Here is a 6,000-nt window from a genome sequence, read left to right on the forward strand (position 1 = left end):
GTGAGACTCCTTGCCCTTCGGGGTGAGGCGAAAATGTAGGTGTTGTCCTAGGCTACAACGGACCACTATTGGCCTCCTATGCTCGAACCCAGGGTCTTTTCCCTGATGACTCTTTCGAGCCAACATAGAGCTTACTTAGCTCTTTCTATACAGTCCCATGGGTGGATCTTTACAACCGACTTTACACTCTACAAAATAAGGGTAGACAACCCTTTATGACTCATGACACCTTTGCGCTCCATGACCACAAAATGCGGAGACGTTACAACTTTATTGCAAAAATTGACCCAAAAAATGGGATTTTAGCCCCAAAACTGTCCTTGGGGAATTCCGTTCCCAACAGGCCCCCAACACAAACATCTTGACTTTCCCTTGAGTCAATCTATGAGCATGGAGATCTTAGTGTGAATACCTCCCATCTCAACATGTATGACTACAACCTTAGCAGTGCATTGTGCGGCCACCTGCTTCGCTTATTCAACCATCTGCTCGGTCACTTCTCCTGAACTGTCATCCTGAAGCTTCTGCTGGGTTGCTTGCAGAGTCACAAGCTTTCCTTCAATAGAGGTCGTAACTGCATAAGCCTCATCCAACCAGGGCTTCAGTCACACCTTCAGCACTGCCTCCTTGTGTTGCGCTACATCTACCTGTTCTTTCAACTATTTGGCCTCCTGCAGCTTTTCTAGTCTCTATGTGAGTGTGACGGTTTGCATTGTGCCTTTGACCTCATCATAGCATTGTTGCAGTTCTCACAATTTTGTCTCGAGCCGTTGTACATTAGGGTCCTCCTGCAAGCTCATCAGGACCTCGAATGATTGCTCAAAAAGTTGTGTGCAGTCTGCTACTACACTATCGACCGCCGCTACTGCTTCTGTGACAGCAGTTGCATGCTGCTCCTTTACTTCTGGCGGAGTTGAAGGCTGGGCCTTTAACTGTAATTTAGTGATCTATAGGCTCAACTCTAGTTGAACCTGAGCCATCTTCATGCAAGCATCACGCACCTTAATTGGTTCTTCCTCAGGAATGGCCAACTCCGCGACCATTCAGCATGCCGCCTCCACGACCATTCAACATTCCTCCTCCACAATTTGAATTATATGCTTGTTTTGGTCAGTTATCTCGGTCACAACGATGATGGAAGAGTCTCACTGTAGGTCCATCTGTTCATTATTGATCCTCTGCTCATTAATTACCTGTAGAGTGCGGTGCTCCTGGGCCCTCAGCTCCGCGATCACTCCATCCTGCAATAGGTGGAGTGTCTCACCAGTGAGCACTGCTAAGTTCAACCCTACTCCCTTGAGGGCGCTGATAGTGGGCCTGTCAGCTTCATTCTCCATGATCAGTGCTCCATCTAGAAGCACTATCATGCTGGAGACCTTCGTGCATAGCATCTCGGCAGCTTTTGCAGTGTCGATAGCAAGGTTGGTGGACACCGTGCTAGCCTGTGATGCGCGGGTATCTAGCTCCTATAGAGATGTTTGGATGGCCCCCAATATTAGTTGTTGTTGCTACTCAAACTACTGTAGGGCCTCTGCAGTGACATCTTACACCGTGTCTCCAATGTCATACAAATCACCCTCTGTAAGGGTGATTGGGTCCAGCGACGTCTTAGTGGCTTTGGCTTTCTTCCTTGACCCTCCTTTCTCTTGTTCCCTTGGATGCTTGATGTGGGAGTACATCACCTGTGGGTCCACGCCATGCTACTAGGTTTATGCGTTCGTCTTTTCTTCTGTCTCGGGTGAAGGTGACCTCGCGCCTTTGTTAGAGCTCCACTCTGTTCCACCTATTTGCTTCTCCATTTGCTAAGCAACATCATGATCTGCCTGGGACTTGTCAGTGGCCTCCTTCTTCCTCTTCTCGGCTAACTACGCCATCTTGAGCTTGGCCTCCTCCTTCTTATGCTACACGGTAGAATTTCTCGCTCCCACTACCAAATTTGATGTAGTGCACCACTATGTCGGCCAACAATCAAGAACTGCATCAATTGCGTTGTCCGTTTCCAGGTAAGGCAAGTTGTAGCATGTCTGCGCAGGGTCCTTCCACGTGCTGATGGACACATTGTGAAAATATGCCTTAAACTCCACATATCCCTGCAGGTTGGCAAACACAGTTGGCGACAACCACGGTTTGTGATTGATGGCCATGCGAATGTTCATGTCCATCAAGATCCAGAAGATCTTGCTATCCTTGATGCACTGCGCATCCTTGGTCTCCCACTGCAAAGTGTACTTTGTTTCTTCTAGTAGATCTGGCATGACCAAGGGGAAGTGACTGTCCTCTGGTAGCTCCCATGCTACCAGCACAATAGACAGCAAGAGCCACGTGTAGTGGAAAGTCTTGCCGACCTCCTATGGCTCGTGACAGTTCGCAAGGAAATCACTGCAAAGATAGTGCACCCAATTGAACTGGACTCCTTCAACGCATTATGCTGCTAGTGCGATGACAGGCATCGGCACCTCATCGATGCGACACTTTATCATCACCTTTCCCACCAAAATCTACATGGCCACCTTTATGCCAGGGTCACTGATGCTTGATATGGCATATCTGAGTGGCTTCTTCACAAGCCTAAACTTCTCCTTCATGGCCTCCACGAGGGCCTGCTCGCCACCTTTTCTGCCAAACATCATGTCTAGATTTTCTCCTATGTAGGGCAACCGCGTGATCCTATGGATCAATCTATCAATGATGGGTATTAGCTCCTCCAGCCATAGACACCCATCACGCACCAAGAATAGCAGTTGCGTGATGACTCACACTATAATCGGGGTGTAGTTGTAGTGCAACACCCATAGCAGGTTGAGCAGCCCTGCCTTGTCTACTCCCTTGAGCCACTTCTGCGGTTTCAATGCGGTCATCCCAATGGTTGTGTCAATAATGCGGTGCATTAGCTTCTTAGTCGTCAAGTGTGGGAACTTCTCATGGTCAACTAAGTCCTAGTCTTCGAGCTTTAATAGAGGAACCAACCCCAAGCATAGTCCTTCGAAGACAATCTTGTCCAGTAGCAGAGGGATTTGCAAGGGGACCTTTCTCTTGTTGATATCTTTTGGCACCTTAGTCTTGCCTTTACGCGGAGGTACATACTCAGGAAACCGAGTGATAGGGTCATCACCCTGGGCTTCAACATCCTCCACGTCTATCCCCAAGTCCTCATCATCCATCGAGATGTCTTCAATTTCTTCCTACTCCGGCTCCATATTGATGGCTTTACCCTTTTCTTGTGCAGTGGGCTTGTCCTTCGATGGATTTCTTCTCGGCAATGCGTGCACTGGTATTGCAGGCTACTTGCCCTTTTTATCCTTTGCACTCTCCTTGGTTGGGGTCGGCTTCGGTCTAGGTGTTCGTGGTGATTTGGGAACTTCCACTAATACTTCGGCAACTTCTGGAGCAGCATCTTCTGCCTCCCCAACTATTTATGGCACAAGCTACTTGATTGTCATTGCTTCGGTATACATAGCTTCTGTGGGTGTTGACATGATGTTCTGCAATAAATCCTTTATTGCCTTTGGCAATGTTTCAAATACTAGACTGGCTATCAAAGCCTCAAAGTTCTCGCGATTCATGTGTGCCTGAGAGCTCAACAACGCAATGCTCAAAATGCCAAGTGTTTTTCACTGGGCAGCCACTTCTAATTTATAGGGCATTTTGAATTCAAATCTGACCATTCCCCCCACATTCGGTTCATTAATGTCGGATTAGCGGCAAATTTTCAAGGATCTGACCCATAAATTCTATCTTAAATGTTGGCTGCCCGCTCCATTTGGCTGTATTTCTACCATCAAATCATGAACAGTGACTTTAACGGTCACTTTCTAGCTGTCTTGCGTGATTTCTCCCTGGGTAGCACAACTCCCTTCACGCTGTCGCGAGCCCTGTGACACTTCCTTGATTCACACAATCCTCCAATCGCGTAGCTTCCCAATCCAGGCAGTGTAGATTATAATCTTGCGCCTCCTTTCAGCTACCTAGAGCACTAAGGCTGTGCTACCCTCATATAGTCATATGGCTGGACCACCAGTGTATGGCTTCAATCGGCTACCATTCACCTCTCTTGGGAAGGGATCTCCATTCAATTTAACCAACTGAACTGCTCCACCGTTGGTGATCTCCTTAATGACATAGGGCCCTAACCAGTGCATTCTGAACTTCCCTGGAAATTTATCAAACTTGTTGTCATATAACAAAACTAGGTCATTTACCTTAAAGGTCTGCATCTTAATGTGCCTATCATGCCATGCCTTTTCGCGCTGCTTTTGGATCTGTTGAGGAAATACATCTAGAAATCTCTCTTCCTCAAGCTCAGCTAGCTGCGCGAGCCTCTCTTCTAGAGCTCCGCGATTTGTCATACACGTGAGTGCCGCTATGCACAGACTAGGCACAATGTATTCCATGGGCATCATTGCTTCAACACCATAGACAAGCATAAAGGGTGTCTATCCAGTCAACTTCTTGCATGTTGTCTGATAGGCGCATAGTACTCTGGGTATGCGTAGGTCCCAATCACTTCGCTGAGCATTGCAAACCTTGGTCAACGCATTTTCCAACACCTTATTGAATGCTTCCACCATCTCGTTAGCCTGTGGGTGATAAGGCGTGCTCTTCGAGTGATATACCTGAAATTCCTCCATCAGTGCGTTGATCGTCTCATTCAGAACGTGCGTACCGCGATCACTAATCAAAATCTTTGGACACCCAAATCGTGTCAGTACATACTCAAAGAGGAACTTCGCAGCAATCGTGCCTATGCAATCCTTCACAGGTATGCCTCCCCCCATCGAGTCAAATACTCCATCGCAGTGATAATGTACCGCGCTCTCGTCTTCTTTCCTTGGGGTTGAATGGGTCCCACAAAATCTATCACCCATTTCTCAAAGGGTTGTAACGTCATCTGTGGATTCAGAGGCAGCTCATCTCTCTACAATGGCCTGGCCATCCTTTGACACACATCGCACGCCATGCAGTAAGCTTTTGAATCTTGATGGAGGGTTGGCCACCACAACCCTGCACGTAGAATCTTCTGTGCGGTCGCTCTTCCTACATAATGACCTCCCGCGGCGCCCCCATGAGCATCCACGAGGATACTGCTCTTTCAAACTCTAGTACATATCATTGAAACATTTCATCAAACCCCATTTTGTATAGGTGCCCATCAATGATAGAAACGTCTGTCACATGCACCACTAGCTCCTTCTTCTACTGAATGATGTAACCTTTCGGGACAGTTCCTGTCATTAGGAAGTGTATGATATCCTCAAAATGATCATCCACGATGCGCACTGCAAATAGTTGCGCGTTAGGCAATCCCTCCTCCAAATTAGTGGGCTCTTCCCCTGTTTCGATGCTCGATAGATGGTTTGGTCCCACGTTCAGTCATCCAAGATTTGCAATAACTTCAAAGTAATACTCCTAGAACAATAACAACCATCTACAAATTCTCCACCCCAACACAGTCTTATTGACCAGGTATTTCAACGCAGAATGATCCATATACATCTTAAAATGTCCACCCAGGCTAACCCTTCGTGCTCGGTGGTGGAATAGTTCTTCTCAGCCTTGGATAACCTTCTACTTGTGAATGCTATAGGATGATCCAATTCTCCTCTGCCAGCTTGTGTCAGTACTGCTCCCAGTGATATACATGACGCGTCAACATGGACATGAAACTCCTTCCAATCTGGGAAGACTAAAATCTGCGCGGTGACAATCTTTTCTTTCAATACATCCAATATTTTCTTATAGTCCTCGTTCTAACAAAATGTGACATCCTTTTTCAACAACTTCTCCATAGGCATGGTGATCTGGGCATAGCCCTTGATAAACTTCCTATAATACCCAATATGTCCTAAGGTTGCGTGCAACTATTTCACACTCCTTGGTGCTTCCAAGTTAAGTATCACTGTGATCTTCACGGGATCTACCATTAGTCCCTGCCTACAAACCACATGACCCACCAGGGTCCCAAAAGGAACCCAAAATAGGCACTTCTTCAGATTGAGCACG

This window comes from Pinus tabuliformis, chromosome 1_2 (genome assembly GCF_031772625.1).
Source record: "Pinus tabuliformis cultivar Carrire ecotype Pingquan chromosome 1_2, CPIR1, whole genome shotgun sequence".
NCBI lineage: Eukaryota > Viridiplantae > Streptophyta > Pinopsida > Pinales > Pinaceae > Pinus > Pinus tabuliformis.